Source organism: Lathamus discolor, chromosome 2 (assembly GCF_037157495.1).
Source record: "Lathamus discolor isolate bLatDis1 chromosome 2, bLatDis1.hap1, whole genome shotgun sequence".
In the NCBI taxonomy this organism is placed as follows: domain Eukaryota; kingdom Metazoa; phylum Chordata; class Aves; order Psittaciformes; family Psittacidae; genus Lathamus; species Lathamus discolor.
In genome coordinates this window covers 99146422-99159215 of record NC_088885.1, presented here as the reverse complement: position 1 = coordinate 99159215, position 12794 = coordinate 99146422, and the positions used below count along the sequence as shown (strand labels likewise).

Sequence of the window (12794 nt, the reverse complement as noted above, 5' to 3'; positions counted from 1 at the left end):
TGTCATTCAATGCTGTGCATCTCAACCTGACTGAAGGACCCTGACTAAGTGCTATGAGAGCGGTACCTTGTTCCGAGCTCTGCCTTCAATGCACCTTCGCCACGTCCCCACACACCAGCAAAACCAGAAAGACTGACTCTGCCTGCCAGTTAGTGCCTTACCCAGATGCTGTGAGCCAAACTGGTCTTTTAGGCTTTGTCCAGAGGGTGTCCAGGCTTCCAGATAGTTTGCTAGGGAAATAAAAATGACCCACAGAGACTGCCAGGGTTTCTGCTTTCAAGATAGCCAAGCCTACAATACCAGATGCTTACCGTCTTTCTTTATCTGTGCTGCCAGATAGAAGCACAGTCAGCTGATGAGGGAGCAATGGAGAAGGCAAACAGACCATACTCCTCACCCTGACCAGTGTAATCGCCTTCTCTTTCCTTGTGGCCTTGTGGTTACTGGTGTAACATTTCCTTCTAGAGAAAAGTGGGATGCATGTGAAACAGAGGTGCTGCAGTAAGCAGATGCTGGAAGGATCCTGACAGGGCTTTGACAAGAGGAGCCTGTGGTGTTAAATGCAGATATGAAGAAGAATGGATGCAACTGGAACACTATGGAGATGCTTTAAGAGGCAGCAGTGTGCTGATGGACTAGGCATTCCCTCCTTGGAAGCCATGAACAGGACAATCCTCTTATGGCACAATGTTCCCACATGAAAATATAAGATTTAATTTCATACATGGTATTCTAAGGATAAATTAACTAAATATCATTACATGTTCATATCTTATGATAGCAGGGACCTTCTACACAGCAGAAGGCACAAGCAGATTCCACAGACAGATTCACAGCACATTTATGGCATCTGATGATGAGTTATTAATCAGTGAACACTGTCGCAGTGAGGAAGTCTATTTAGTTTTGGGAGCCAGTAAACAGTGACAGGCAGAAGCATGCACCTATCCAACTGTACATTAACACGACCAGCTAAATCCAATATAAGTGATTTGCAGAGGACATTCTTATTTAAAGAATCATGTATTATCTTTATGCCTTCCTTCCAGTTTCCTGGAAGCGCAGCTGCAGAAATACAGTGTTTGGCCCAAATTCTGTGCTTCTGTGAGCAATGGTAAGCTGTCTGCCATCAATGCTGCACTCGGGGCTCTGCGTCTGACATGGCACCAGGCTGGTCAACAATACGTGCAGCTTGCATTGGCTGCAGTGGTCCTTCCAAAGCAACTTCTGTAGCTGTTAATAGTCGGAAAATGAAGACCACCTGGAAATAGTCTTATCACCTCAGCTTAGACCATTAAGTGGATGTGTACCTGTAAGGTGTACCTATATTTATATCTTTATAATGGTACCACTGCCAACGAACCCAGTCATGTTTAGGAATTAATTTTCACTTCCAATTTCATGAAAACTTTGTATAATTGCACTTCCTCTTATTAATTTTTGAGACAGCCTTGATTAACACAGGAGACAAATTTTTCAAGTCAAATTCAACTTTCGTTCACATAAAGGGTTTGAAAGCTGGAATAAAGAAAAGGGGTAGAATGCATGTTTAGTATCACAAAATCTAGTGACTACAGACACTTCTACATAAGGCTAGTTAATTGGCTATTCCGAAAAAGCCCTAATGAGTAAGGACAGGCAGACAAAACAGTATCCTTAACATAACAATTGACCAAAAGGTTGGTCTTTTAAAACTGTGTATCTAAATGCAAGTAAAATAAAGGGTCCTAATAAACATGACTAAAATGAAGATATCCAATGCTTCTTTTTTTAACCTGAGCATGTGCTCAAACAGCTATTCTTTTGCATTTTGAATAATTACTGCTATTCTTCCAGTGCTGGAAGAATCAAAAAATGTAAGGACTCTTTGGACATACTGCAGCAGATACACTGCAGCCTTGCACCTCTTAAAGGACAGATCCTAAACTGATCAGCCATAAATAGGAATTCGACTGTTACCTATGCCACCCAGCAGTATTCTTCCTCTGTAACAACAAAACCAGCACTGCATAGAGGTAGCCCAGCACAGAGATGCTAAATCCCTTCTTCACGAGAGGACCAATGTTGTTCCAAAATAGTAACCAGCTCTTCCTTTGTCTAAAAAGTTTTTGGTTTGTGGTGCAGGCTCCCAAGGCACTGAACTAAGCAGAATGACTCCAACTGCAGCTCACAAGATGCTTTTCCCCTTCTGACAATTGATAATTGGCCTTTTAAAATGCAAAGTCATGCTGCCGCCTATGCCCTAGAGTACTGAACAGTCTCCTGGTTTGGGAGTTCCCATTGCTCCACTGCTGCTCTTCTCTTTTTATGTGTCTCTGGGAATCGGGATGCCAGGCTCTTTCAAACTTAAGCCCCCAAACACAGTTTCAGGACAGAAGGGAAACAGGACAGCTGTCTGCACATGAAGACTAAATATTTTGAGGAGGACCACATTCTAAAAGCTATAGACATACTAGGTTTTTAATGGCAGACAGAACCAGTTGTTTTTTTGTGGGAGGCATAGTGCGTAGAGGGGTCAGGGTGTCTGACTTTCCAAACCACATCTTGAAAAGAGATAAGTGTTTTTTCCCTCTGGTTGTTCTTTTTGTTTTTACCCCTTCTCTTCCATCCCATTCCCCCAAGACACAACATCCAAGGAGCACACTGTGTGCCACTGGAAATTACTTTAAAATACCAGGACAAGCCAGCTGTGAGTCTGTGTATTCAATAGACAGGCTCCAATGCTACACAGCTGTACAAGTCAGCCAGCCGCATACCCAGACAGAAGCAGGGCTATAAGGTAAACACAACTCAGCACTTTTAGGTACAGGATGGAAAAACACCTTCTTTCTGTCCATAAAACCTATGTTCCCTATTTGTTCCTTCCCATAGGAAGTGAGGGTTAAACTCTACTATATTGCAGCATGTTAGACTTACAGGCAAGTAATGACGATGCAAAGGTAATTTTTCTGTGAGAAAATACCACCCCTTGCATCTCTGTGAAACTACATTATCCCAGGGACACAAACTCTCATGTTAATATACTGTCATTTCATTCAAGAAGGGTCAGATGAGCCTGATACAACCCCACCATAGTCTTTCCCATTAATGCAAGATCTTGCCTTTAGAAAAACACTGACTGCAGCATTTTGAACCCTGTCTGTATTATTACAAGGCAAGTCAGAGTATGATTGTCTTGCAGTTAATGATGTGGCAGGGTATGGCTTTTTGCCAGGTTTAAATTCCTTTTAAGTTGCAGCCTTTAAGATCCACCTGGACAAGCAATAATTAAAGGGAATAGCAAATTAAGTGTATTAGGAAGGGGAAATGATTTACTAACCGGGGGAGAAATAATTTATTAGAAAAGAAAACTTTTCCTTTAAGCTGAGAGAGTCATATTACCTCTTTCACAAATCATGTGCTGTTGTTGGTAACTCAATTTTTAGCTTTTCCTGCTCCATGAAAAGCTGCCTGCCACACAAGTCTGCGGCTATTTCTTTCCCTGGGGCACCATTCCCTGGCATATGGGACCCATCCTGCCATGCGCTTTCTGTTCCCCCTCAAAAAGGCTTTCTTCCTGCAAAACTATTTTGGAAGAGGGTGGAGGGATGGAGAAGAGAGCTGGGGAAGCTTTCTTGGATAGACCTTGTGTGCTCTCCAATGACAAAAATAATGACAGACACCTAGATAGAGCAGTCTGATGGAGAGGACTCCCCTGAGGCTCCTGTTCATGAGCCAAGCCAAAAATATACAACTTCAGCCCATCGACTGAAACTGAAATGCAAGAAGTCACAAACTAAACAGGAGGCAGGTTGTTGTACTTTCCTATCAGATGAGCAAGCAGGAGCAATATTTGAATCATCCCAATTACTCTTTAGTTCTTTAGAATATTTTTTCTGGAATGTATTATTGGATCTCTGCACCATGGTTATATGGGAGACCCTAGCGTCCATGACAATTAAAAAAACCCATGTTTATTAAAATTCAGTCACAGTGGCACAACATAGCATGCAATTATAAACACAAAACAGATGCAACACCATCTTCTCTATAGTCAGCGAAGATTGCAATCTGCAAAACCATGGAAATTCGTGTCCTTGATTTAATGGTTTAAAATGCAGGAAAGCTGTTTACATTCACTGTCAAAATGTTTGCATTACATATGCTCACTGCCCCTGTAGTGGAAATATTTTTCCACTAACATTGCAGAATAAGCACAAAATGAAGATGCACCACTCTTACTAACAAAGTGCTGGCATAATGCAGTTTCACCTCTGCTAAAACAGTTGCTAATGACTCATCACACTGCGCTATTTGTTCCCTTTACCTTGGATTGGCTTCTTGAGAAATTTAGTATTATGCACGCATTTTCAACTCTCCCCTGACCAGATAACCTTCTGTACAATACCACTGGCACTCTTTCCATGTCCTGAAAACATTAGCAATACAGACTTTTTTTAACTGCAATCTTCAGATTGCACAACTGAATTTGGAAAAGGTGCCAGCATCTTCCATGAACCATGCTCAGGTAAGCTGGATATTTTAAATTCTGTCTTCAGTTAAAAGGTCATACTGATGATTTTCAAGCGTCTGTACCCTGAAAATAGAAAGGAATTAGGAAAGTCTCAGGGTGAGTCAGTAGCATTTTTTTTATCTAAAGCTAAGACATTAGTGAACATACATTGTAAATATATAATATTCTGCTACTAGAAGCTCTTTTAAATCATAGAATCATAGAATGGTTTGGATTGGAAAGGACCTTAAAGATCACCTACTTCTAACCCCCTGCCATGGCCAGGAATTCCTCACCTTACACCATGTCGCCCAAGGCTCTGTCCACCTTGACCTTGGACACTTCTAGGGATGGAACATTCACCACTTCTCTGGGCAACCCATTCCAGAGCTTCACCACCCTCACAGTAAAGAACTTCTTCCTTATATCTAACCAGAACCTCCCCTGTTTAAGTTTTAACCCATTACCCCTTGTCCTGTCACTACAGTCCCTAAAGAAGAGTCCCTCCCCAGCATCCTTATAGGCTCTCTTCAGATACTGGAAGGCTGCTATGAGGTCACAGAATCACAGAATCACAGAATCCCAAGGGTTGGAAGGGACCTCAAAAGATCATCTAGTCCAACCCCCCTGCAAGAGCAGGGTAACCTACAGTACATCACACAGGAACTTGTCCAGGCGGGCCTTGAATATCTCCAGTGTAGGAGACTCCACAACCCCCCTGGGCAACCTGTTCCAGTGCTCTGTCACTCTTACAGTAAAGAAGTTCTTCCTGATGTTAACGTGGAACTTCCTATGTTCCAGTTTACACCCATTGCCCCTTATCCTATCACTGGATATCACTGAAAAAAGCCTAGCTCCATCATCCTGACACCTACCCTTTACATATTTGTAAACATTGATGAGGTCACCCCTCAGTCTCCTCTTCTCCCAGCTAAAGAGACCCAGCTCCCTCAGCCTCTCCTCATAAGGGAGATGTTCCACTCCCTTAATCATCTTTGTGGCTCTGCGCTGGACTCCTTCAAGCAATTCCCTGTCCTTCTTGAACAGAGGGGCCCAGAACTGGACGCAATATTCCAGATGCGGCCTCACCAAGGCTGAGTAGAGGGGGAGGAGAACCTCTCTTGACCTACTAACCACTCCCTTTCTAATGCACCCTAGGATGCCATTTGCCTTCTTGGCCAAGATTAGCTGAGGTTATGCTCGAGAATAGAGTCAGGGAACAGCTACCGTATTGCTGCAGCCTGGGGATGCTGAAAGTCTCCACGCAGCCTTCTCTTCTCCAGGCTGAACAGGCACAACTTTCTCAGCCTATCTTCATATGGGAGGTGCTCCAGTCCCCTGATCATCCTCGTGGCCTCCTCCTCTCAAAAATACGGTTATATTTCCCTTTTTCCAGTCATTGGGAACTTCACCTGACTGCCATGATTTTTCAAACATGATGGCCAGTGGCTTCTCAACTTCATTCCCCAGCCCAGGGTCCTTCTGGTCCCATGAACATATTTCATCAGGTCCCGTGGACTTGTGCACATTCAGGCTCCTAAGATGATCTCAAACCTGATCCTCTCCTACAGTGGGCCTAAGGTCTTCATTCTCACAGACCCTCCATTCGCCTTCTAAGACTTGAGCAGCATGGCTAGAGCACTTGCCAGTGAAGACAGAGGCAAGGAAGTCATTGAGAACCCTAGCCTTTTCCAAATCCAGGACAGCCAGTTCTCCCGTTCCTTTTTTTCATAAAGAAACCATTCACTTGTTTCTCACACTGAGATGTCATAAATTATAGTACTAGCCTGGGATTACTATGTGAGTACTTTTATGTTAATCACCTTCTGACAGATCACAAACAGCTCTTTTCATACAGTGTATTCCTAATTTCTATTTGAGACATTTGTTTTCTCAAAGTTTTTTCTCTTAAATATGCAGGTAGACAGTAAAAGAGTGTGGCTAATGTCCAAGGAGAGCTGCACAAGATGCCTAAGAGAAAAGCTACTTAGTTTGCTGTTTTGACATGAATTCAAAAGGTGGAGTAGGGTCACTAATTCTGTGGCCTTTCAACTACTCTCAAGGTGATTTATGGGTTTGTGCTGAAATGCTACAGCAAACTTATTGGTTTTGCATGGTTGAAGCATGAAATAAGGTGGAACTTGCGTTTCCACTGGGTGTAGGTTTTGAGTCTGGGAGAGTTCTAGAGTTCAAAATTTCAGCCAAATTGCTGAATTGTGAGGCACATACTTGCATGAGGGTTTGGAAAAAAAAATTATTATTGCTTTTCTGCAAACGTTACAAACTCAGTGACATCAAAATACTTACAGACTCATACTGCTTTTATTTGATTGGCCATTCTAAAAGGAATCAGAAAAAGGCATTTTGTCTCACCAGTTTCTTAATAGAATGTTTTGCATTTTCTTGCTCAAAATGTCATTTCTTTTTGAGAGGATTGAAATAAAACGCCTTTTTGCATTTCAAATTGAACAAAACTGTTCACAAGGCCTAAACTTGCTTGCCTGTTTGCTAGCTATCTTGACCAGGGTCCAGGAGTCAGGATCCTCTCTCCTAAAGTAATTCCAGAAGTCCTAGGCAGAGAAGTCAAACTTACTCTTTCTGGATGGTGAAGATCTGAATTCCTTGCATTATAGTGACATGGAAACTAGCTCAATCTGCTTGTTGTTTACAGTTTGATGGTTCGGGGACATTCCTTATGGTAAGAGTTGTGAGTTCAAGCACTTTCTGACCTGAAGCCTAGCTTCCTGTTCTATCAGTAAGCCCTGTAGCCCCTTATACTGAAAGCTACTATGGTCTTCTTCTGGAGTTCAGGTACATAAACCTTGGAGAGTTTCAATTGCCACTCATACAGAAGTGTGAAGCTACAGGCTGCAGACTGCATCCTAAATCAAATAAAGTGTCAGCATCTGAGATTTCAGAGAGCTTTGTAATATAAAACTTTCCTACTCCCTAGGTGGAACTCATTCACAGCTATGAACCCCAGGAGTATCTTAGGGAAATACTTGCTGTGAGGTGCTGCAGCACTTACTGTAGTAACAACCAAGACCTTTTGTTGGTTTGGGCCTTGCCTCTTAGGCTGTTCTCAGTCTTCATATAAGCAAGAAGCCTTTTAAAGCCCTCATACAGCTATACTCTCACTCACTTTGCATCCTTGTCTCCTTCCTGCGACTCACAAGGAGTACAAGACTTAGCAAGAAAAACAAAAGCATTGGGGCTGCAGAACTGAACTGCATTTCTTTGGTAACTTCATACAAATCCATTTTCCTAGTTACAGGCTTCTACGATATTTACGTACTTGTATATCCCTGAAGGCTTTTTGTACAGACAGACCAAGGTCATGCAGGCAGGGTCTGAGAGCAGTCTTCTTCCTTCTGTCATTTCGAGTGGAGATGAAAAAGGTTCCCTTCAGGTCTCCACCCCAACAGTCTCCTCAAAATTCCAACTGCGAACCCTTATAACAGAAACATTGTAATTATCCTCCTTTCGCAGTCTAGTTTATACATATATAGGAATATTGTATTTCTTAGCAAATCAAAACATGCAATCCTTCTGTACAATATGGAGGAAGAAAAAATTATGTATTTTATATGCTTAAGTAAATTAATAAATAAAAACCAATTTGTAATGAATTTTTATATGTAGCTGTATTTTTTGCTGGGTGATTTTTATGCTGGAATACAATTTTTAGTTAGCCTTGAAAGTTAGAGCTTGTTAGAACCCTTAAAGTTTACTGAGTCCAGACTATAAGAAAAATCTATTCATAATCATGCCTCACTAATTTGATATATGAAGAAGCAAGTACTTAAAATAAAAATTCCCTACCTTTTCTACCTCAAAAAATGTTTAAATTGACATAATCAACCCAGCACTTTACAGGAGAGAACCCAGGGGTCATAGAAACCAGTTCACATATAGCCAGAAAAAATAGAGCCTATACATATTTTAGAAAGTAAGAGCCAAACCCCCAAAAAGCCTTATAGCTAAAGCTGTAACTTTATCCAGTTGTATCACTTGATAGGTCTGCTGCAAATGTCTTCCTTTACACTCTACATAGCAACAACCTGAGCATTCTCCCGTCTTTCAAGATGGTATCCAAGTGACAAGAGAAACTAGAGAATTAATAAAAACATAACAGGGATCTGATTTAAGTGTTTCACTTGTGTCAGCTAAAATAATTTCCTTTCACTGTACTGAGTGGTTGTGATGGGAGAGCTTTACTCTAATCAAGGTGGAAAAAGTATCAGAAAGGAAATTAAGAAAACCTGACTACTGTGACATTTGAGCATAATATTTAAAAGCGGTGATGTGAATTATTGATCTCACCTGGTAATGGCAACTATAAATTTCTTCAAAACAGTTACCTTGTTGAAATGTTCCTTGCAAGGACAAATTGATCCCAACCTAAAGCAGCTTCCTGGGTGCAGGGGGATTTGAGAACCACATAGTAGCTGGCAGGACAGGGACATTTGAACTTTGGACAACTTTGCCTGATGAGGTTTATCTATTAGTTTGACTGCAGATTTTCAGGCTTGATGACAGTAAACTGCCACTTAATGGTGCTTGATTTCTTTCACCACTTGTTAAGAAGATCCAGGATTACCTTCAAGCACTGGGTGGGACACACATAAAAAATGAGTATATTGGTGTGTTTCTTTGAAAAGTGTAGGTAGAGATATGACAGTTTCTATGGTAACAACAAGACTTTTTTATTACTAACAGAAAAATAGGTGTCGAGATAATCTCTTGTAAATTGTCAGTGCATAAGTGATTCCTAATCTCAAAGGCTGCTTTCAATTAATACACTTTTAATTTGTAAATAATGGGATAACCTTCTTTAGGAGCTGTACACTTCTCAGGTGTGTAATGAGAGGTGTTGAGTTTCAGGTATGTATTAGGAAAAAATGCCATAATGAGTCAGAGGAAAAATATTCTATAAGGAAAGCTTTCTGCTTGCTGTAGGATTTTCATGGTATTATTTTTGTAACATGGTGATTAATTTATTGTTCATCAAAAGAACTCACTGACTTGAAACATTAAGGAAAGTTCAAGTAGAAGTAATGAAACTGAAGCATAATTCCTGATGCTGACTTCATTTTTAATACAACTTTAAGAAATCCTTCCTTTGAATGGTCAACAGCCATCATGATATCCAGATATGATATTGTTATTTATAGTTAAGCATGCTATTTCATAGCCAAAACAGTATCACCAGACAAGGCTCCTGTATGCTGACCGCGTAGGGTATAGGAGTTGCCTATAGAGGAAGATCCCAGCTGGGACAATTCTCCCAGTTAGAGATAAAAACAAGAAATGGTTCCCATGCACATCTTTTTCACTGAAGCTCATATTTTTGGTCAGCTTTACACCTGTAGAATGTGCTGATGTTCCTGTTTTAACAACCCACAGCAGCAGTAGGAATAGGGGCATGTTGAGACATAAGAGGGAATGATTGCAGTACTCTATATTCTCTCTGTTATGGGTTGCATATCCTTCCTAAATTGGGTCAGTCATTCCTATCAACTCTAATTCATGTAAGCAGGGCACACACTGGGTTCAAAGCGGCCCAGGAACTACAGGCTGGAAGATGACTTAGTGGTTTTCCTGAGCTTTGAGACTGAAATGTATTGTTTGATTAGCAGAGCCCAAAATGTGACCAGACTTACAGTGATTTTGCTCCTTATTCAAGCCCATTAATTTGAGCAAGGCTTTGTGCAGGGTACCTTGTAAATGGCAATTGCAAGGTCTCTAGCATCTCAAGGTTTGTAACCCGCACCTTCTCACAATCTTGAAAATAATAATAGCCTGACCATCCTCTTTTTCTTTACAGAACAATATGATGGCTTCTTTGCCTCCTAAGAGAAAGTCCTGCTCACTATAATTGAAGCAATGGCAGCTGTTTGGAGTTGCTGGAAACTCTAAACTGTGCAGAAATTACTTATCAGTAGAAAAATATTTTTAAAAGTAAGTCTCTGTTTATGGATGGTACTTATCTGGCCCCATTACAGTGCTCTCTGACCAAATCATAGCTTTCAGTGTGATAATCTTTGAGAGAGGTAAACATCGTTATTTTGCAGACACACGATCCTGCAGACACAGAACTGAGAAAATTTTGTTTATACTACAAAATTTTATAGGTCATGCCTGCATCCACACTTAAATTTGAAGCCAGATAAAACCCTGAACTTCTGCTAGTCAGGTTAGACCAGTTTTTCCAGCAACACAAGGGCTGCACAGTACAGGTCCACTGCTATCACGCTTGTGTAGACACTCTTGTACAGGCATTACCTGTCTCCCTACAAGCAGTTTTTCATTAACAATCCCACAATTACATTATTGCTTTAGCAGGATTTCACTAGTTGTACTTTTCAGCTTGCAGGATTGGGGCTACAGTTATGATCAGTTTGGCTTTTGAAAGCCCCAGTGTGTGGTTTAGAAATACTTTATTTCCCCAACTTTGTGACTTCAGAGTAATCATTGATGCAAAGCAACTTGAGTATTTGCCTGAACCAGTAATAAAAGAAAAATAAATAAACTAATATCTAGACACTTAAAAAAACCCCAACAAAACAAAAAAAAAACCAAACCCAAAACCATACCCCCCCCTCCGCCCCAACCTCTCAATATTGGAAAACTTCAAAGCAAACGTGGAACGAAAAGAGGAACAGACAGTGGAACTACCACTGGAAATGCATTTGATATGCTTTTCCAGTCACATGGCACTCAAAATTTTCAAAAGAATTTCTTAGATTTTAAGGGAGGCAAAGCAAATAGAGTGAAGTGGAACATCAGTAAGTGAACTAAGATGCATCCAGCTCCTCCAATAGCAAGCTGAACTCCTTCAAAATATTATGACTAACAGTTCACAAAGGATCGTGTTCTTTCAGTCATTACACTATGTAGACAATTCCTTGTTCCTAGCATCTTCTGTGTTTCAGCATCTTGTACCTTCTATTGAAAATGATGGCACAAACTGTAAAGCTGTCCTTTTCATGTATCACTAGTGAAAATTGAGCACTATGAGTACTTGCAATGATATATGATGCGGATCAAAGCTACCAGAATTTTCCCATTTGCTTTTATTCTGTTTGTTTGTTGAACAATGAAGCCTCATTTTGGTATATAGGCAAAATTTTTTTCCTTTAGAATTGAGATATAATGAGTAAGTAGGTGATAAAATGAAGAAGCAGCAGCAAATAAACAGCAGTTCCATGAATATATTGCTCCTCAGTAAGATTAATAAAAATTCTTAACAGTTATTATTGGCCACATATTGCACATTAGGAAAGCATCTCCAGCTGTCCAGCTCTTCTCATTGCCATCAGCCACACAGAGACCTAAGGAGGTTTTGGCAAGTGCCTTTGTGCTTAGATTTCCTAAACTGTTCTTCCTCCACCTGATGAAATTTCTCTACTTTTATAAACACTTACAACCATTTTGTTAAACAGAAAAATGTCATAAGATTAAGGTTTTGAGCCCACTAACATCTGACTTAATCATAAGACATATCCACCATCTTTTTTGACTGACCACCATACTTTCTTCTACTACCTCCCACTGCCACAGAGAATAGCTAAATAATTCTTTGTGACTGTTTAGGTTCTTATGAGTCAGAGGAGTGAAAAGGTAGGCTGAGTCTTTAAGAACCCCAGTTAGCATTGCAACAGCATCTAAACATCTGTATATGCTGACGAGGATAAAATGTCTTTTTGTGGCTTTTCATTAAATCATGCAGTTTCTCAGATTAATGAGCAAAATACCCTAATGATTCCCATGCCATCTCTGTGTACATGCTCAGAAGGTAGAAAAAAAATAGAAAAAAATCAAAGTATCTGTTAAATTCTTACCTCTGGACAGTTCACCGAATCAGTGACCTTCAGTTCTTTCAGTTCCCTGAAGCAAAGCTGCTTTAGAGGTCTTCAGACCCTCAGCAATGTCAATTTTCTCTGTAGTTTTTTCTCAGACCAAACAGATTGACAGAGAGTAATTGAGAGGATTTGCAGCCTTCATCCCTTCCTCACCCCCCTGCCTCTTCACTTCCCCCTGAGTCTCATCCTGCTGCCTTTAGGCAAGGAGGTTGTGCTGGGTCTAATACCCAGCCCTGCAAATGCTGCTTTCCACAGCTCAAAATCCCACCCTTGGATGATGGCCCCATACCAGCCCCACAGATGGCTTGGGGCTTTTTTCAGCAGCCCCGAAGGGCCACTCATCGCAGCTGATCACTGGATACCTGTAGCGACTGCTGACTCTTTCTGCCTCTATCACCTTCTTTTTGTCACTGCCACATGAGCAAGGGGACCTGGGT

The 12794-nt window shown here is 40.9% G+C and overlaps 1 long non-coding RNA gene across 1 annotated transcript; it reads right to left on the bottom strand.

The window, feature by feature from the left end:
* Positions 1–3884: 3884 nt before the first annotated feature.
* On the bottom strand, positions 3885–12430 carry LOC136009325 (uncharacterized). The gene is made up of 3 exons (XR_010610497.1): positions 12337–12430; positions 7788–7943; positions 3885–4576 (listed from the first exon to the last, which is right to left on the bottom strand). It is a non-coding gene; the product is annotated as an uncharacterized LOC136009325 (long non-coding RNA).
* Between the last annotated feature and the right edge of the window lie 364 nt (positions 12431–12794).